The 21,976-nt window shown below is 43.2% G+C and overlaps 1 protein-coding gene across 1 annotated transcript in view; it reads left to right on the top strand.

The window, feature by feature from the left end:
- The window catches only part of LOC137562219 (metal transporter CNNM4-like), a 103,749-nt gene that overhangs the window by 59,816 nt on the left and 21,957 nt on the right, over positions 1-21,976 (top strand). The window lies entirely within an intron of this gene.

Here is a 21,976-nt window from a genome sequence, read left to right as displayed (position 1 = left end):
TAGCGCTTAATGGCTTTTTTGCATAGAGATAACAACTGGAGTTTCTTAACTCTTTCTGTACTGGAAACAATTAGACTGATGTATCTGATCTTAATGTTTTATTTCTTAGCTGTACTACACATACAAATCATAATATCATAATTTTTTTCCGCTTCAGTGTCTCTTTAACCACATAACGACCGCCCCCAGCCGATGGGCGGCGGCAAAGTCTGGGCCCAAACGACCGCAATACGCCCATCGGCGGGGGCGGCTGCGGGAGTGGCTATGCGGCGATCGCGTCATTCGTGACGCGATCAGCCGCCGGGGACTGGCTCCGCCCCCCGTTCGCCGTAACCCGCCGGCCGTTCGGAAGCGCCGGCGGGTTACTGGCATCCGGATCGCCGCTGCAACAGTGTATAATAGGCTTTGTAATGTATACAAAGCCTATTATACTGGCTGCCTCCTGCCCTGGTGGTCCCAGTGTCCGAGGGACCACCAGGGCAGGCTGCAGCCACCCTAGTCTGCACCAAACACACTGATTTCCCCCCCCCCTGCCCCCTGATCGCCCACAGCACCCCTCAGACCCCCCCCTGCCCACCCCCCAGACCACTGTTTGCACCCAGTCACCCTCCTAATCACCCATCAATCACTCCCTGTCACTATCTGTCAACGCTATTTTTTTTTTAAGTCCCTAATCTGCCCCCTACTCCCTCCTGATCACCCCCCCCCCCCCTCAGATTCTCCCCAGACCCCCCCCAGACCCCCCCCCCCGTGTACTGTATGCATCTATCCCCCCTGATCACCTGTCAATCACCTGTCAATCACCTGTCAATCACCTGTCAATCACCCGTCAATCACCCCCTGTCACTGCCACCCATCAATCAGCCCCTGATCTGCCCCTTGCGGGCAATCTGATCACCCCCCCACACCAATAGATCGCCCGCAGATCCGACATCAGATCACCTCCCAAATCCATTGTTTACATCTATTCTCTCCTCTAAACACCCACTAATTACCCATCAATCACCCCCTATCACCACCTGTCACTGTTACCCATCAGATTAGACCCTAATCTGCCCCTTGCGGGCACCCAATCACCTGCCCACACGCTCAGATTGCCCTCAGACCCCCCCCTTATCAATTCGCCCGTGCAATATTTACATCTGTTCTCCCCTGTAATAACCCACTGATTACCTGTCAATCACCCATCAATCACCCCCTGTCACTGCCACCCATCAATCACCCCCTGTCACTGCCACCCATCAATCAGCCCCTAACCTGCCCCTTGCGGGCAATCTGATCACCCACCCACACCAATAGATCGCCCGCAGATCCGACATCAGATCACCTCCCAAATCCATTGTTTACATCTATTCTCTCCTCTAAACACCCACTAATTACCCATCAATCACCCCCTATCACCACCTGTCACTGTTACCCATCAGATTAGACCCTAATCTGCCCCTTGCGGGCACCCAATCACCTGCCCACACGCTCAGATTGCCCTCAGACCCCCCCCTTATCAATTCGCCCGTGCAATATTTACATCTGTTCTCCCCTGTAATAACCCACTGATTACCTGTCAATCACCCATCAATCACCCCCTGTCACTGCCACCCATCAATCACCCCCTGTCACTGCCACCCATCAATCAGCCCCTAACCTGCCCCTTGCGGGCAATCTGATCACCCACCCACACCAATAGATCGCCCGCAGATCCGACATCAGATCACCTCCCAAATCCATTGTTTACATCTATTCTCTCCTCTAAACACCCACTAATTACCCATCAATCACCCCCTATCACCACCTGTCACTGTTACCCATCAGATTAGACCCTAATCTGCCCCTTGCGGGCACCCAATCACCCGCCCACACCTCAGAACGCCCTCAGACCCCAGCCCTGATCACCTCGCCAGTGCATTGCTTGCATCTATTTCCCCCCTCTAATCACACCTTGAGACACCCATCAATCACCTCCTGTCACCCCCTAGCACACCTACCCATCAGATCAGGCCCTAATTTGCCCCGTGTGGGCTCCTGATCACTCGGCCAAACCCTCAGATCCCCCTCAGACCCCCTTCCGATCACCTCCCCAGTGCATTGATTGCATCTATTTTCCCCTCTAACCGCCCCCTGAGACACCCATCAATCACCTCCTGTCACCCCCCTAGCACTCCTATCCATCAGATCAGGCCCAATACATCCTGTCATCTAAGAGGCCACCCTGCTTATGACCGATTCCACAAAATTTGCCCCCTCATAGACCACCTGTCATCAAAATTTGCAGATGCTTATACCCCTGAACAGTCATTTTGAGAAATTTGGTTTCCAGACTACTCACAGTTTTGGGCCCGTAAAATGCCAGGGCAGTATAGGAACCCCACAAGTGACCCCATTTTAGAAAGAAGACACCCCAAGGTATTCTGTTAGGTGTATGATGAGTTCATAGAATATTTTATTTTTTGTCAAAAGTTAGCGGAAATTGGATTGTTATTGTTTTTTTCACAAAGTGTCATTTTTCACTAACTTGTGAGAAAAAATAAAATCTTCTATGAACTCACCATACCCCTAACGGAATACCTTGGGGTGTCTTCTTTCTAAAATGGGGTCACTTGTGGGGTTCCTATACTGCCCTGGCATTTTAGGGGCCCTAAACCGTGAGGAGTAGTCTAGAAAACAAATGCCTCAAAATGACCTGTGAATAGGACGTTGGGCCCCTTAGCGCACCTAGGCTGCAAAAAAGTGTCACACATGTGGTATCGCCATACTCAGGAGAAGTAGTATAATGTGTTTTGTGGTGTATTTTTACACATACCCATGCTGGGTGGGAGAAATCTCTCTGTAAATGGACAATTGTGTGTAAAAAAAATCAAAAATGTGTCATTTACAGAGATATTTCTCCCACCCAGCATGGTTATATGTAAAAATACACCACAAAACACATTATACTACTTCTTCTGAGTACGGCGATACCACATGTGTGACACTTTTTTGCAGCCTAACTGTGCTAAGGGGCCCAAAGTCCAATGAGTACCTTTAGGATTTCACAGGTCATTTTGAGACATTTGGGTTCAAGACTACTCCTCACGGTTTAGGGCCCCTAAAATGCCAGGGCAGTATAGGAACCCCACAAGTGACCCCATTTTAGAAAGAAGACACCCCAAGGTATTCTTTTAGGTGTATGATGAGTTCATAGAAGATTTTATTTTTTGTCACAAGTTAGCGGAAATTGATATGTATTGTTTTTTTTTTCACAAAGTGTCATTTTCCGCTAACTTGTGACAAAAAAAAAATCTTCTATGAACTCACCATACTCCTAACAGAATACCTTGGGGTGTCTTCTTTCTAAAATGGGGTCACTTGTGGGGTTCCTATACTGCCCTGGCATTTTAGGGGCCCTAAACCGTGAGGAGTAGTCTAGAATCCAAATGCCTCAAAATGACCTGTGAATAGGACGTTAGGCCCCTTAGCGCACCTAGGTTGCAAAAAAGTGTCACACATGTGGTATCGCCGTACTCAGAAGAAGTAGTATAATGTGTTTTGGGGTGTATTTTTATACATACCCATGCTGGGTGGGAGAAATCTCTCTGTAAATGGACAATTGTGTGTAAAAAAAATCAAATAATTGTCATTTACAGAGATATTTCTCCCACCCAGCATGGGTATGTGTAAAAATACACCCCAAAACACATTATACTACTTCTCCTGAGTACGGCGGTACCACATGTGTGGCACTTTTTTGCACCCTAAGTGCGCTAAGGGGCCCAAAGTCCAATGAGTACCTTTAGGATTTCACAGGTCATTTTGCCACATTTGGTTTCAAGACTACTCCTCACGGTTTAGGGCCCCTAAAATGCCAGGGCAGTATAGGAACCCCACAAATGACTCCATTTTAGAAAGAAGACACCCCAAGGTATTCCGTTAGGAGAATGGCGAGTTCATAGAAGATTTTATTTTTTGTCACAAGTTAGCGGAAAATGACACTTTGTGAAAAAAAACAATTACAATCAATTTCCGCTAACTTGTGACAAAAAAAAAAAATCTTCTATGAACTCACCATACATCTAACGGAATACCTTGGGGTGTCTTCTTTCTAAAATGGGGTAATTTGTGGGGTTCCTATACTGTCCTGGCATTTTAGGGGCCCTAAACCGTGAGGAGTAGTCTTGAAACGAAATTTCTCAAAATGACCTGTGAAATCCTAAAGGTACTCATTGGACTTTGGGCCCCTTAGCGCAGTTAGGGTGCAAAAAAGTGCCACACATGTGGTATCGCCGTACTCAGGAGAAGTAGTATAATGTGTTTTGGGGTGTATTTTTCCACATACCCATGCTGAGTGGGAGAAATATCTCTATAAATAGACAATTGTGTGTAAAAAAAATAAAAAAATTGTCATTTACGGAGATATTTCTCCCACCCAGCATGTGTATGTGTAAAAATACACCCCAAAACACATTATACTACTTTTCCTGAGTACGGCAATACCACATGTGTGGCACTTTTTTGCGGCCTAACTGCGCTAAGGGGCCCAAAGTCCAATGAGCATCTTTAGGCTTTACAGGGGTGCTTACAATTAGGCACCCCCCAAATGCCAGGACAGTAAACACACCCCACAAATGACCCCATTCTGGAAAGTAGACACTTCAAGGTATTCAGAGAGGAGCATAGTGAGTCCGTGGCAGATTTCATTTTTTTTTGTCGCAAGTTAGAAGAAATGGAAACTTTTTTTTTTTTTTTTTTTTGTCACAAACTGTCATTTTCCGCTAACTTGTGACAAAAAATAAAATCTTCTATGAACTCACCATGCCTCTCACTGAATACTTTGGGATGTCTTCTTTCCAAAATGGGGTCATTTGGGGGGTATTTGTACTATCCTGGAATTTTAGCCCCTCATGAAACATGACAGGTGCGCAGAAAAGTCAGAGATGCTTGAAAATGGGAAAATTCACTTTTGGCACCATAGTTTGTAAACGCTATAACTTTTACCCAATCCAATAAATATACACTGAATGTTTTTTTTTTTTATCAAAGACATGTAGCAGAATAACTTTCGCGCTCAAATGTATAGGAAATTTTACTTTATTTGAAAAATGTCAGCACAGAAAGTTAAAAAAGTCATTTTTTTGACAAAATTCATGTCTTTTTTGATGAATATAATAAAAAGTAAAACTCGCAGCAGCAATCAAATAGCATCAAAAGAAAGCTGTATTAGTGACAAGAAAAGGAGGTAAAATTCATTTAGGTGGTAGGTTTTATGACCGAGCAATAAACCGTGAAAGCTGCAGTGGTCTGAATGGAGAAAAAGGCTCTGGTCCTTAAGGGGCGAAAAGACTGTGGTCCCGAAGTGGTTAATGATAGATGTAAATCCTTTGCATTAGGAAATGCAGGCAGCTTTTCAGGCTTTTTGTGATAGACTTTTGCCCAATACTTCTGGTTTGCCTGCTCAGGTGGATCCGGTTCCTAATACTAGCCCTAGAGCAGAGTTCCCCAACCCTGTCCTCAAGGCCCACCAACAGTGCATGTTTTGTGGAAATCCGCAGAGGTAGTTAATCAGCTCTGCTGAGCCACTAATTACCTCACCTGTGAGTGTTTGTGGTTTTCTGCAAAACATGTACTGTTAGTGGGCCTTGAGGACAGGGTTGGGGAACTATGCCCTAGAGCAGTGTTTCTCAACATTTTATTGGTATGTACCCCTTTCAAAACCCTGTACTCACCAAGTACCCCCTAGCATAGTAAACATTATCACAAGTACCCCTTGACAATATATATTTAATCGTAGTACATGATACTTGGTTCTTAGCAATTTCCAAGCATTTACTATTGTTTTTAACCACCCTGGCGTTCTATCAAGATCGCCAGGGCGGCTGCATGAGGGTTTTTTTTAAATAAAAAAAAAACTATTTCATGCAGCCAACTGAAAGTTGGCTGCATGAAAGCCCACTAGATGGCGCTCCGGAGGCGTCCTGATCGCCTCCGGCGGCCAAAAGTAACACGGAAGGCCGCAATGAGCAGCCTTCCATGTTTGGCTTCTCCTGTCGCCATGGCGACGAGCGGAGTGACGTCATGGACGTCAGCCGACGTCCTGACGTCAGCCGCCTCCGATCCAGCCCTTAGCGCTGGCCGGAACTATTTGTTCCGGCTGCGCAGGACTCAGGCGGCGACCCTCTTTCGCCGCTGCTCGCGGCGGATCGCCGCAGAGCGGCGGCGATCGGGCAGCACACGCGGCTGGCAAAGTGCCGGCTGCGTGTGCTGCTCTTTATTTCATAAAAATCGGCCCAGCAGGGCCTGAGCGGCAGCCTCCGGCGGTGATGGACGAGCTGAGCTCGTCCATACCGCTAAGGTGGTTAATTAACTAAAATACTAACCTGGTGTTTAAATAAGATTTATCTATTTCTAAAACTCTAAATATGTTATTCTTGGTTAAGCATATCAAGCCCGAGTACCCAGTGGAACCATCAGAAGTACCCCCTGGGGTATGTGTACCACACGTTGAAAACCTAGGCCCTAGAGGACAGAAAGCTGTTTAGACTAAAATTCTCTGAAACCTGTTAATGCTGAACTATTATCAGGAACTCCTGTAGGTCAAATATTCATCCAAAGATATTAAGAACCTTTGCTTATTTTGTTTGGTCAAGATTAAATGTATAGTGGGTTTTGGCATTTTAAAACCAGGGGTGTACAGTTGTAAGTTTACATACCCTGGCAGAATTTTATTTGACATTTTTTTTTCAGAATTTTATAACACAAAAAAACTTTTTCTTTCATTGTTAGTGGTTAGCTGAAGCCATTTATTGTCAAACAACTGTTTACTTTTTTTTTTTAAATCCATTTTCAATACCCAAATATCCCTGATCAAAAGTTTACATACCCTGGTGATTTGACCTGATAGCATGCACACAACTTGACAAACTAGTTTAAATGGTTATTAAAGGTAACCATCTTCACCTGTGCTTTGTTTGCTCTATGCCGGCTCGTCCCCGCCGGCGCTGCTTGCCACCCGCTCGATTCCCGGCTATTGTCCGCCGGCAGGGATCGAGCAGGGAATCTATCCGGCAGGTCATCGGACATAGTTTAAATGGTTATTAAAGGTAACCATCTTCACCTGTGCTTTGTTTGCTTGTGATTAGTGGGTGTGTATAAAAGGTCAGAGTTTCTAAACTTCTGACAAACCCTTCCATCTTTCATCCAGTGCTTTTTTTTTGGGAATCTAAGGGCGCTTTCACACTTAGACGTTGCGTTTGATGCGACGTTATGGTCGCACAATGTGCCCCTAACGCAACGCATGTGGATTTTGAAGTTGGACGTTGTTTTAAAGTACGTTATGTGTATCGCGGTGCGCAGTTTTTGACACATACTGATGGAACGAAAACGGCGCATGCGTCACATTTAAAAAAACAAACCTTACTGAGCATGTGCAAACAGTCCAACGCAGCTAATAACGCTTCTAACACACAGCATGCAGCACTTTCGAAATATTGCTACACGTTACACACAACGCAACATGTGCACTGTGAATGTCACACATACTTTGTGTTGCTATGCGTTAGTCTACATTATTACTTTTTGTAATGTGCGACTTTAACGTCGCACTGTGAAAGCAGCCTAAGTCATGGGGAAAGAAAATTAAATGTGGATGTTTTCAGGGAGCCCGCTTTTTCATAGGGTATAGAACACACCCACGGGGTTCTATAGCCTCTGAGGAAGTGAGCTCCCTACCCGGATGTCTGAAAGTGGACCTGAACTCTTGCACAGGACAGAAGGAAAACAGTGAAATGCACCCTGTATGTATTTAGAGCATTTAGCATGTTTAATTCCCCCTTAATTGTGTCTAATCACTAGCTGTAATTTGATCTCTCCCCTGTGTCACATGACTGCCACAGCAGATAAGCTCATTTGAAAGCACAGGCTGTTAACAATATGTCTGCTTCATTGAATCAGGAAGTAGAATCAGTGCAGATTTATTTTTAGGATTTGTATCCGCTGTAACAGAAGTGTTTTTTGTTTAAAGGTTGTTGTGCTGCTTTGTATCTTTTAGAGCAGAGTGTTCTGAGTTCAGGTACGCTTGAATAAAGGTGCAGTTTGACAATGCCATGCTTTCTTCTTTACAAGCATTGATTGGTGTGCACTTTTGTTGAAGAGCACAAATTTGTCTGCATGTCCACACTACTGGCAAGCATCTAGTGCCAGGGTTTCCTCCTATCTGTTGTGAACTTCAGATACAATACACGACCCTCTGACAAAATGTGGGATGACCGTTTAAAGATGCACAATAAGGAGGCACTTGAAGAAAGATGGGCTGCGTGGTTGAGTTGCCAGGAGTAAGCCATTACTATGCAAATGCCACAAAGTGTCTTGCTAACAATATGCCAAACTGCATGCCTCAAACCTTCTGGCACAGTCAATGGAAGTGATGAGACTTGAACTTTTTTGCCTTAACCATAAATTCTACATTTGGAGAGGCGTCAACAAGGCCTATGATGAAAGGTACACCAATTCTCTCTGTAAAACATGGTAGTTGATTGCTGATGTTTTGGGGATGTGTGAGCTACAAATGCACAGGAAATTTGGTCAGAAATGACAATGGCAATATGAATGTAGTAGGTTCTCAAACAATACTGGAGGAAAATTTGCATTCACCAGCCAGGAAACTAAGCTTGGAACGTATTTTGACATTCCAACCTAATGATCCATAACACAAGGCCAAGTCGATCTGTCATTAGTTACAGCAGTGAAGTTTTTGGATTGGCCATCGCAGTCTCCTGACCTCCATATCATTGAGCCACTCTGGGGAGACCTTAGAGTACCTGCAGTGAAAAAGTGCCCCCAAGGGGTACGTTCCTCGGGAGGGGAATGCGTTTGGATACTACTGAGGCTTCCTTTGTCTTCCTCAGCACCCCCGATCCAGCGTGGGCCCCCTGGAAAATCCACTGGCAAGAGCTTGTCTGTGGATTACGCAGGAGCACTTCAGCTTCTACCACTGGGTCCCCCAAACAGCGTGCGCACTTTTTTTTTTTTGGGGGGGGGGGGTGTTAAAGCCCTGTGGTGGGGAAGTGGTTAAAGGTGATTAATCATAATGCTCATCCAAACGTCTCCTCACTGGAGGAAGTGGCAGGCTCACTCCATGTAGTTACCAGAGCAGCTGCTTTCAAAGCTGACACACTGGCATGATCCCTAAGGGCTCTTTCACATCAGAGCTTGCGTTGAACGCTCAAAGCATACGTTTTGTTGTATGTGTTTTAATGCGTTTTGATATGCGTTGCACTGCAGTGAGTGTGCGCTTTTAATCCGTTTTCAATGCGTTACAGCACATAGGAAAACGCAGGTATTTTTTTTTTCTTTTAGTTTTCAACTTTCTACATTGTTCCACTGTTGCATTCTGGGACTGATTGCCTGCGTTCACGGATTAAAAACGCACATAGTGTGCGTTTTACATTGACTAACATTGTAACGCATAAAGCTAGCGTTGGCCGAAAAACTGCGCCTGGGTGCAGTGTAACGCAACGCACAAAAAGGCTGCGTTATATGTGAAAGCTAAAATGAAAGTCTATGGACTTTCATTTCACCTTTGGTAACGCAAACTTTACCCGTTGCGTTGAAACGCAAAAAATCTGCCCTAATGTGAAAGAGCCCTAAGCATTCCTGAAAATACCTTAGTCTTGGTAAATGCAGCAAGATGTGGAGTATGGTTATAGATCAGGGAGAGAGGTCTTGTATCAAAAATATGCTATATTTAATGCTGTTTGAGGCTAGGATCACACTGGGACGACGTTTTCCCTGTATAACACGCAATTGAACAAAAAGTTGCACCACTTGTTATGCGACCTTTGACCATTTCAGCCCGTGGGGATTTTTCACCTTATGCATCAGAGCAATTTTCACCTTCCGTTTGTTCGCTAATAACTTTATCACTACTTAACACAATTTTTTCCTTTAACCTCCAGGACAGGTCCACCACGAGAACGACAGGCTCCTCCCAGGAACAGGAAACGTCCAGATAGAGCACTCTATAAAACTTTGTCCAACCCCTTGATCCTCAGTTGACGTTTCCTGTTCCGGGAACAAGGAGTGCTCTGGTCGCTCGCCGGTCCGTCAGACCAGGAGAGTTTGGGACTTGGTTGGCGGCTATGGGTGGACCTGCCTGGAGAGGTTTTGCGGTCCGGAGGGGGAAGAGAGAGTGGAGTTACCTTCCCCATGGCTGTCCTGGCTGCCCGAGTTGCGGCGGATCCGGAGGACACGTGCGGCGTCCATGATTCCCCTTTGGCGGAGGCTAGTGGCGCGCCGGAAGTGACAGGAGGATCATGCGGGCCTCCGGAGGGAAGGCAGCTGATTGCCCTCAGTTGCGGAGTACGTATGACGTACTTCCGCCCTTACGTGATGTCACTTCCGGTCGCGTGGGTGAAGAGACGCCGGAAGCCCGCATGGTTTGCCAGTTTGTGTTCGGAACGGAGCGGGATGGACGCTAAGCAGGAACCAGGAAAGGTAAGCTTGGCGGAGGCTTGGTGACCTTTACGGTATGAGCTATACGCCTAGGCCGCGTCTGTATGGAGGTCTGATATAAGTTTACAGACTTACAGTTTGCATTTAATAGCCTGCTTAGCGTCTGATCTGAGGTTTGTTATAGTAACCTGTATCTATAGGCCGCGTCTGTACGGAGGTCTGGGATAAGATCAGAGGCTTATAGTGTGCATTTAATAGCCTGTTTTACGTCTGATCTGAGGTCTGTCATACTTAAATTGTTGCGGACATACATATATGGAGGTTTTTTATTCCACTTTGGCCAGAGGGCTATATATATATGAATATTATAGCTTGGGCAATTGTTTGATACTATGGGGGAGTAGAGTTATATAGATATATATATATATGTAGCGGATGCATTTATATGTATAAATGGCTCTTCATTCCTGCTCTCCTCGGTCAGGGTTACTGTCACTCTTCATTTTTCACCGGGTGATATTCCTTTAAATCAAAATCAGAGGAATGACATTGTGTTTTTGTGTTGTTATTTTAGGGCCCGGAGCCTACTGAGCCAACAAAGCCAAGGAGGCGGTGCCCGCTCTGTGATGCAAAAATGGCCCATAACTACAATAAGCAGTTTTGTCAACCTTGTTTAATGAAACTTATACAGGAGCAATCAGGGGGGTTGAAGGAAGAGTTAATGACAGCCGTAAAGAAGGAAATGGCAGACACCATTAAATCTCTAAAGGAGGTGTTTGCTTCCGCTATTCCCCCAGCAGCAGAGTCAGTAAACCCGGGTACAAGTACAGATATACCGGCCACAGAAACACCTAATACAGAATCTCAGCCTGTAAAACATAAAGTAAAAGTACAAAGAGAAATATAGTATCTTCCTCTGAAGAGGAAGACATGGAGGGGGAGGAGGAAGATAATGATGATGAGTCAGACTCCTCCGCTAAAAGTTGGGACAGCCAATCTGAGGTTAAGAAAATCTCTAGATTTAGATTTCCAGCTGATGAGACAGAGCAGCTGATAATGGCGATTAACAAAACCTTAAACATTGAATCCAAAAAAATCGGAGGAAATATCTATGCATGATAAGTTATATCAAGGAATGGAACCAAAAGAATCGTTAACCTTCCCTATACACAGATCCACAAAGAATACCATATTAAGCCAGTGGAAATACCCTGATAGGAAATTGTTCATGTCAAAGGGTTTTATGAAAAGATTTCCATTTACAGAGGAAGATGTCAAAACTTGGGATAGATCTCCCAGGTTAGATGCGGCATTTTCTCAGGTTAATAAAGACAACGAATTGGCCTTTGAAGATCTAGGCTATCTAAAAGATCCGCAGGATAAAAAGGTAGAATTCGCTCTTAAGAAAGCCTGGACAGCAGCAGGAGCAAATTTTAGACCTGCTGCTGCCACAACTTGTGTAGCAAGAGTTCTATCCCTATGGGTTAAGAAAGTAGAGGAGAAAGTTGAAAAGGGAGCCTCTAAGGAGGAGATTTTGGAATCATTAGAAGTGGTCTCTAAGGCCACTGATTATATAACTGATGCAGCAGCTGAGAATATCAGAGTAAATGCCAGAACCTCGGCATTAATTAACACAGCAAGGAGGAATCTGTGGATAAAGAATTGGGAAGGTAGTCAGGCCTCAAAAGCCAGAGTTTGCAATATCTCCTTCAATGGAGAATTACTATTTGGAGAGCAGTTAGACCAAATATTAGAAAGAACTTCTGATAGAAAGAAGGGATTCCCAAAAAAGAAAAAGTTTATACAGAATAAAAGATTCTTTAGGCGAAATAGACAAGACAACAAGGATAAGCCTCAGCAGAGAAGACCTTGGGCCATTAACAGAGAGGGGACGAAAAGGAGTTTTCTTTTTCGGAAACAGGAGGGACAAGAAAAGAAATGACGCCAGAGAAAAAGTTGGGGGGCGTCTGTCGGGATTCTATTCCCAATGGACAAAAATTTCCAAAAGCGATTTCATCCTCAATCTCATAAGTCAGGGGTACAAGATTCAGTTTCAATCCTTCCCTCCAAAGAGATTTATTTCCACGTCCCTTCCAAAAGAAAAGGAGAAAAAGCTAGCGTTAAAAAGCATAGTAAAATCAATGTTAGACGAAAACGTGGTCATTCCGGTTCCCGAAAATCAAATCTCGAACATTCAGGGATTTTATTCAACGGTATTTTTAGTAAGAAAGCCGACGGGGAAATTCAGACTGATTCTAAACCTAAAGGCCCTGAACCCCTTCGTATCTTATCAGAGATTCAGGATGGAATCAATTTACTCTGTGCGAACCTTGTTAACCCAAAATTGTATAATGACAAATATAGATCTGAGGGACGCTTATTGGCACATTCCAATAAGGGAATCATCTCAAAAGTTCCTCAGATTTGCAATAAAAGAAAAAAGAATGATTCAGCATTTTCAATTCAGAGTTCTACCTTTCGGAATATCATCGGCACCGAGGATATTCTCAAAGGTAATGGCGGAGGTGACAAAGTTTTTCCACATGGAAGGGATTCTTGTAATCCCGTACCTAGACGATCTCCTGGTAGTGGCAGAATCATATCAGAAATCAAAAGAAAATACAGAAAGGGTGTTAGAACAATTACAAACCCTCGGATGGATAGTAAACTGGGACAAATCAGTCCTTCAACCAACATCAAAGATCCAGTTTCTGGGAGTCATTATAGATTCAGAGACAGAGAGAATGTATTTGCCAGTCGAAAAGATAGGGAAGTTAAAAGCTATGATACAGGAATTAATAACAAAGCCAGTAATGACGATAAGACAAGTAATGAAAGTTTTGGGATTCCTGACATCAACTGCTCCAGCTATACAGTGGGCAATGATGCATACAAGACACTTACAAAATTGGATGCTAAGAGTTTGGAACAAGACACAGGACAATCTAGAGACACAGGTCATATGTCCACCAGACGTACTGAAGTCCCTGGAGTGGTGGTTATCGGAGAAGATACTCACCGAAGGCAGGATGTGGATCATACCAACAGGGAAGATTATCACGACCGATGCAAGTCTTATAGGTTGGGGTGCACATCTGCAGGGAAGAATGTTACAGGGGCAGTGGCCAAAGTGTGTGAGGATGCAGTCATCCAATTACAGGGAGCTAGCAGCTATACAGAAAGCACTAGAACAGAGTGTACAGACACTGATGGGTCATCATGTTCAGGTCAGGTCAGACAACACCACAGCGGTAGCATATCTGAATCGGCAAGGGGGTACAAAGTCAACGAAGCTGATGGAACTGGCCATGAACATATTAACAATAGCGGAAAAGAATTTTCTATCATTATCAGCAATACATCTGAAGGGATCATTAAACACGATAGCAGATTTTCTGAGCAGACAAAAAATGTCAAATACAGAGATGGAAATATCAGACAAGATGTTCAGAAGATTGACCACACAGTGGGGTCGACCACGAGTAGATATGTTCGCAACCAAGCAAAACACAAAATGCAGAAGATTCTACTCCCTGAATCCAAGCGAAGGAGCCGAAGCGGTAGATGCGCTAAGTCAGAACTGGATATTCGACAAGGGGTACGCATTTCCACCAATACAGCTAGTGCCACGAGTATTACACAAGTTATCAAGGACCAAGACAGTAGTAATTATGGTAGTCCCGGATTGGCCAGCAAGAAGTTGGTATCCACTACTACTAAAGATGAGGCTGGAGGGTCCAATAAGGATTCCGGACAAGGAAGTACTAGCTCAGGGATCAAGAAGAACTGGAAGCTCTATTCCAAATCTAAGCCTGTCAGCCTGGCTTCTGAGAGGTCCCCTTTAAGGAAAAAAGGAGTATCAGAAAGGGTTATTAGTACTCTATTGGATTGTAGGAAGAAAGTTACAAGGAAAATTTACCTCAAATATTGGAAAACCTTTAATATGTGGCAGGAAGAGTCAGGGTTCAAGGGTGATTTAGTGCCAACCATTTTAGAGTTTCTACAGGACGGGGTAGAAAAGAATATTTCGTTAAGTACTTTAAAGGTACAGGTAGCAGCAATATCTACCTTTATGGATGAGAGGTTAGCAAGGGACCCCCTTATCATCCAATTTTTTAAGTCAGTGGAGAGAAAGAAACCTATGTTAAAGAAAAAAGTTCCCAGTTGGGATTTATCCTTAGTTTTAAAGGTATTAAAGAAAGAACCCTTTGAGCCCATAGCAGATATTTCCTTCAGACTATTGACAATGAAGACAGTATTTCTTATAGCTATTACATCGGCTAGACGGGTAAGCGAATTAGAAGCCCTATGTTGTGATGAACCGTTTTGTATAATACTTAGAGATGAAGTGATACTGAAGACATGTGATGAATTTCTCCCGAAAGTTACTACAAAATTTCACAGATCCCAGGACATTGTGCTACCATCATTTAAAGAGGAACAAACATTGGATGTAAGAAGATGCCTTATGTGTTATTTAGAGAGGGTAGCAGAATTTAGAAACTCTAGAGCTTTGCTAATTAACACGTCAGGAGCTACAAGAGGTAGTAAAATGTCAGAGATCTATAGCTAGATGGATAAAATTATGTATAGAGGAAGCCTATAGGATTACAGGGAATACGGTAGTAGATACAATCAGAGCCCATTCAGCTAGGGCAGCTGCCACCTCATGGGCTTACAGAGCGGGTGCTACGCCAGAAGAGATCTGCAGGGCAGCCACGTGGTCAAGTTTAAGCACCTTCTCTAGACACTACAGAATAGATCTGATGTCTGCAAGACAGCAATCATTTGGAAAGAAAGTTCTGCAGGCAGTCAGCCCACCCTAAATTGGTAAGATTCTTGCTCATCTTCTCGTGGTGGACCTGTCCTGGAGGTTAAAGGAAAAACCAATGTTAGTTACCTGGTAACATCCTTTTTAGTAACCTCCAGGACAGGTCCGTAACCCACCCGATATCAATTATATGTATATATGATGATGTGATAGTATATGTATATGCAGTATGAATATTAAAACCCCTTTTTTGTTTAGGAACAGTACTTGAAATTGACTGAGGATCAAGGGGTTGGACAAAGTTTTATAGAGTGCTCTATCTGGACGTTTCCTGTTCCTGGGAGGAGCCTGTCGTTCTCGTGGTGGACCTGTCCTGGAGGTTACTAAAAAGGATGTTACCAGGTAACTAACATTGGTTTTTGATCTATATCTTGTTTTTTACTCCACTAATTGGGCTTACTTTGGGTGGTACATTTTGCTAAGAATTATTTTTTTATAAATGCATTTTAACAGGATTAATAAGAAAAAAATTGAAAAAATTCCTTTCTCAGTTTTCCTCCATTATAGCTTTAAAATAATCCACACTACCATAATTAAAACATATGTATTTTATTTGCCCGTTTGTCTCGGTTATGACACCATTTAAATTTTGTCCCTATCACAATGTATGGCGCCAATATTTTATTTGGAAATAAAGGTGCATTTTTTTCATTTTGCGTCCATCACTATTTACAAGCTTATAATTTAAAAAATGTTCGTAATATACCCCCTTCAAATGCATATTTTAAAAGTTCAGACCCTTAGGGTAACTATCTTTTTTTTTTTTTTTTTTTTCCATTAAAAATTTTATTTGGGTAATATTTTGGTGTGGGAAATAAACAGTTAATTTTTAATGTTATTATATGTGTAAATTGTAATGTAAAAAATATGTAGATGTAGTTTTACTATTTGGCCACAAGATGGCCACCTTGAATTTATTTTTTTCTCCTTGTGCTTCTTTCTCCTTATGCTTCTTTCTCCTTGTGCTTCTCGATCACCGGAAGCACAAGGAGCACGGGGAATTTTTTTTTTTTTTTTTTGCAGAAAGACTAAAGCCTCTAGTAAGAGCGCTTCGGTTTTCTTGCTGGGGACACGGATCGGGAACCATGTTCCCGTTCACTGATCCCAGGGCTACCGGGGGACAGCACGGGGGCGAGAGCACGCCGAAGCGCGGCACCGCAGCTGAGCAGCCGCCTGGACGTGAACATCACGTCCGGGCGGCAGAAATGGTTGAGACATTCAGTCAATGAAAAGTATGCTTCACTGCCTCTGTTAATGCGCGCATTATGCAGTAACCCACTGCATGTAGTGAGTTAGGAATCATGTAGTGCGTTGGATCCCAATGCAACACATGCACTGTGAACGTTCCATAGACTAATTGTTGCAGTGTTGCTTTCTGCATTAATATGTCCCCATAAAGTCGCACCACAACTTCCTACTGGGAACCTAGCCTAAAAGTGAACCCATACTTGCTAGTGCATGGGTAGGGGAGCAGAATGAAGGAGAGACCTGCGAAATCTTCAGACTTCAGAGGCCATTGGTCATGTGTTGATATTCTCATACATCTGCACAGCAGTTGCCGATATAAGCAGGCAGGGGGCACCAAAGTCCCAGAGCTGTTAACGTTCTCTTCTGAATTTCTCGATTAGCATGAAAGTTTGTATATAGTCATGGCATAAAGTTTTGAGAATGTCACAAATACTGATTTTCACAATTTGCTGCTTCAGTTTTTATTATGGCAATTGGCCCGAAATGTTATGTAGCGTGATCAGGTGAATTGCAAAGTCCTCCTTTGCCTCTTAAAAATGAACTTCATCCCCCAAAAGTCTACTGAGTGTTATTCCTGCTGAGATCATTTCAGTAATCTCGTCATTATCATAGGTGAGAGTGTTGATGAGCACAAGGCTGGAGATCATTGTCATTCTGAGATAGAATAGCAGACTGGATGCTTTAAATGGAGGGTGATGCTTGTAATCCTGGTTCTTCCTCTGTTGACCGTGGTTACCTGCAAGGGAACAAAAGCATTAATCATTCTGTTACCTAAAAGGGCTTCACCGGCAAGAACATTGCTGCTACTAAGATTGCACCTAAATCTTCCCTTTATTGGATCATCAAAAACTTCAAGGAAGGAGGTTGAATTGTTGTGAAGAAGGCTTCATGGCAAAAGATAATTCAGGTGTGGGATCTAGGTGCTACCATTGCCTTGCTTGCTCTGAAATGGCAGCAGGCAGTTGTAAGTGCATCTGCATGCACAGTGAGGTAATATTTTCAGAGGATGGCTTGGTGTCGAGAAGGTCAGTAAAGAAGCCACTTCCTGCCAAGAAAAAAAATTACGGACAGTCCGATATTCTGCAAAAAGTACAGGGATTGGACTGCTGAGGAATGGGGTAAAGTCCTTTTCACTAATGAAGCTCCTTTCCGAATGTCTGGGGCATCTGGCAAAATGCCTGGAAAAGAAAAGATAAGCTTTACCATCAGTCCTGTCTCATGCCATCAGTACAGCACGCTAAGGTCATTCATGTGCAGAGCTGATTCTCATCTAAGGGAGTAGACGCACTTATAATTGTGTCTAGGAACACAGCCATTCATAAAGAAAATGGTACCATAACATCCCCTGACAGCAACTTCTTCACCAAACTGCTCTTGGAAGGTTGGAAGAACAATGCCTTCTCCAGTATGGTGTAGCACTGTGCCATAAGGCCAAAGTAATAACGAAGTGGCTTGGGGAACAAAACATGGAGCTTTTTAGGTCCAAGACCAGGAAACTTCCCAGACGTTAATCCAATTAAGAACTTGTGGTCAATCCTCAAGAGGCAGGTGGACAAATAAAAACACACAAGTTCTTAAAAACTCCAAGCGTTGATTATGAAAGAATGGGTTGTCATCACTCCGGATTTGGCCCAAAAGTGGTAGACTATAGCTTAGATCAGTGTGAGTTCATTTTTGTTCATCTTGAATTCTTGGGTAGAGGTGTTGTACAGATACAAATCATGGCATCTCTAGGCACTCTACAGGTCTGTAGTAGTTCCTAACCCACCTTACGTCAGTGATATTTTCCTGGCATTATCTGGAGGGCTGTTACATTTCACTCAGCAGTAAGGGTGTTGGTGTGCAAGTAACAAAGCCTTCATTTTATGACCCAGGTTGTCAGCTTTTAAACATTTATTCATGCTACTCCTAGGTTTTGCTGTCAGTGCCAACCCAACCGTGTGCATCTTACTTTACAGGTCCGCAGCTGTAAGCAGAGGGGATGAATAATGGGTCACTAGAGGCATTGAGGAGCATATCTATCGACTTCTGGCATGAAAACCTTTTTTGGGTTTTTCCCCATTCAATAACCTCGTACAAAATATTGTTTTTAATGCGGTCTTTCTGTGACTGTATTTGTATATTACTTGCTAGGGACAGAACTATACTGACGGGCTATATCAAGAAATCCATGTAATTGACTGTAACGAGCTCTGCATTATGGGATTTATGTATGAAAAATGAAGCCGTGGATCAGTGAACAGATGTCTTGTGACTTTTGAAAGATAAAACCTGATTAATATTGAAAGCATCTGCTTCTACATTGTCAAACCGCTTTTCCTGGGAATCTAACTATGCACCACAGATATTTGAAACTGAGCATGAAAACTGGATGTTTGCTTTGGGCAGCACACTATCCATACAGACCCTTTAATATTATTTGAATGCTGTAACACTGCTTGAGCTAGTCATACCGTTTGATGCGTGGAATGCTTGATATTTCACTAATTGGAAGTCTGTTGTGGAATATCAATTTTTTAGCCACTCGACATCTATTATTATTATTATTATTATTATTATTGCTTTATATAGCGCCAGCATCTTCCGTGGTACTGTACAACGGCATACAGGGAATAACAATACAAAACTTACTTACAAGTCCAATTTGAAAAAATGTTTTTGACTTGTTCCCATGGAAACACAGAATCCATGCCGTTCGTATCCATGGTTCGTTCGTAAGTCGGGGACTACCTGTACATATTTTTGCACAGGGTTGGGAGGTATGCAAACACATTAGAGAGCATTGTGAGTCAAAAGGGGAAGAGGGAGCCCTGGCTAAAAGGCCTTACAGGCTAAAGGTTTAAATAGGACAGAAGGTAAAAGGAAGCTGTGTATGAGCAGATGGGCAGTGGCTTAAGTGTCCTAGGGAGGAGAGTATGCTTGCCTGAAGAGGCGAGTTTTCAGATTGCACCTAAAAAGAATAAGTGTGGGTGAGTGGTGGAAATGTTGAGAGAGTGTTCCAGAGGAGGGAAGAGGATCGAGAGAAGTCTTGTAAGCGGGAGTGTGAAGAGGTGACAAGGGAAGAAGACAGAAGGATATTGTTAGTAAAGTGGAGATTGCGTGTTGGATGGTATCTGGAAACAAGTTGATTTAGATAGGAAGGAGCTAGGTTGTGGAGAGCTTTGTAGGCGAGAGCAAAGTTCCCTCTACACCATTCAATTCCAGGCGAGATCAATTGAATTAGATTGGATCAAATTCGATTAGATCTATTAAATCTGACCTGTCCGGGATTCGATCAATCGTGTGATCGATTTTGGCTAGTTTTCAATGCAAATCAATCACACGATCGATCAAATCCCAATCGGACATGTCAGATTTAATTGATCTAATCAAATTCGATCCAATTGAATTCTATTGATTGCGCCTGGAATTAAATGGTGTAGAGGGGGCTTAAGGATTTTAAATTGTATCCTTTGTGTAACTGGCAGCCAATGATGGGACTGACAGTGGGGTAGGGCTGGAGAAGCGTGAGGAGAGGTGGATGTCGTGCAGCAGAGTTTATAATGGACTGTAATGGGGCTAAACGGCTGGCAGTGATGCTGCAGAGCAGAGAGTTGCAATAGTCTAGTCGTGAAATAATCAGGGCATGCGCGAAAAGGGCGGATGCCAGAGATGTTTTTTTTTTTTTTTCTAGGTGGAGGCGACAAGAGGAGAATGTGGTTTGAATTAGAGACTTGAGTCCAGTATTACACCAAGGCAGCTAGCCTGGCGGACAGGTCCTTTCTGTGAGATAGGAGGAAAGCCAGGAGAGAGCAAGACCCTGAATGCCCATGGATGAGAGGATTTGACATTGATCAGATTTCAGTGGAAACTGATTGGAACGCTGCAACTGCTAGTCTTGTGCAGCTAAGGTCTCTTTTATATGGGCAGGTGACAGGCAGAGAATTCACACCGGTCATCTGCTCTTGCAGTGACCTGTCTACCGCTGCTCTGTACCAGTGGTAGGCAGGCACCCCCCCCCCTTCCAATTGAGACATATTTTATAGTGGCCACAGCCATGTTCAGATGCGCCATATCAAGTACTGACACGTGGTGTTACAACTGCTGCCATTCAGCTGCATTTTAAGTGCGATGAACTGTCCGACAAGTTCCCAGTTCAGAATCCCTTCTGAAAGAGGCTTAAAGTGGACCCAAACCAAACATTTTTTTCATTCAAAATATTTAGTTGCACCACTCTGACACATACAAAGATAAATAAACACTCTTTCAAGCCTATGTGCATTGCTTTTCACCCATCTCTTTTCATAACTAGGGTTATACAGGTGGCAGCCATTAGCAATTCCTCCTTTGCCGGACACCTCCTACTCCACCAGTCTGCCGGATTCTGTCCCGGCAATATAAAACATTTTACATTTATTGGAGGAACTCCTCCCTTCCTTTCACATTTGTTATCATGCAGCTGAAAAAAAGGCTGCTATTATAATTTAGAAAATAGATTTTATTTCTGAAATCTTGTATTTTTAATTTGGGTCCACTTTAAGATTCTGTGGGCTTCCATTGTGCACTGCTCCCATTGTGCTTGATTGATAACACGATTGAAAGTCAACTGTGAGGGCCTTAAAGTTTAATTTTCATTGGAGTCTATGTTTAATCAAAGTTTCAAATCGATTTTAAAATGCAAAATTTACATTATATGGCTAGGTTTACACATTCTGTATGTATTTTAAGTTCAGTGAGTGTAGCCATATTAGTGCATATTATATCACTTGTAAGATCAAAGAAAGGGTTGTGTACTTTGATACTTTTTTTTCTCATATATGGGAATTTCTTGCCAGGTGAGCTTTGAAGAGTCCATGAGCTTTCCAATGTAATGTGACTGTTTGCCAGACAAGTGGCTTCCCTTTTTCTGTTTACTGTATTTACTAATTATTCAGATTTGTATTCCTTTACACCGCCCTGACCTCTTTTATAATGCTTTCCAGAATACATAGTTGTATCACTTCCTGTTCCTGATTGGAGCTCTCTAATCCATACAACAGTCTAATGTGCATACCATAGACCTATATTGATTTGTTGAGAGAAACCAATTAAGCAATTGTATGCTTTTGGGATGCGGAAAGAAACAGGGTTGCCTGGTGGAAACCCTCACAAACCTGGGGAGACAATACAAATTCATGCAGATAGTTGCCTGCGTGAGAGTCCGATTTGGGATTCTAGTTCTGCAAGGCAAAAATGCTATCACTACAACATCATTGAGCTCAGTGTTTTATGTAGCCCAGAGGTGCCCACACTTTTTCGCTTGTGAGCTACTTTAAAAAATTAGCAAGTCAAAATGATCTACCTATGTACAATTTTAGGAGCACACTTGTATATACAGAATGGAAAATGTAGTGAGGTCGGGATCTACCATGAAGCGCCCCTGATGTAGCCTATTAGTACTAAAACGTAACCTTTATTGGGTGTATCGTCTACAACTGTTAATACATATACGTATAAAAT

Source organism: Hyperolius riggenbachi, chromosome 3 (assembly GCF_040937935.1).
Source record: "Hyperolius riggenbachi isolate aHypRig1 chromosome 3, aHypRig1.pri, whole genome shotgun sequence".
NCBI lineage: Eukaryota > Metazoa > Chordata > Amphibia > Anura > Hyperoliidae > Hyperolius > Hyperolius riggenbachi.
Note: the sequence above shows the minus strand (reverse complement) of the source record. Positions and strands in the feature narration are given on the sequence as shown.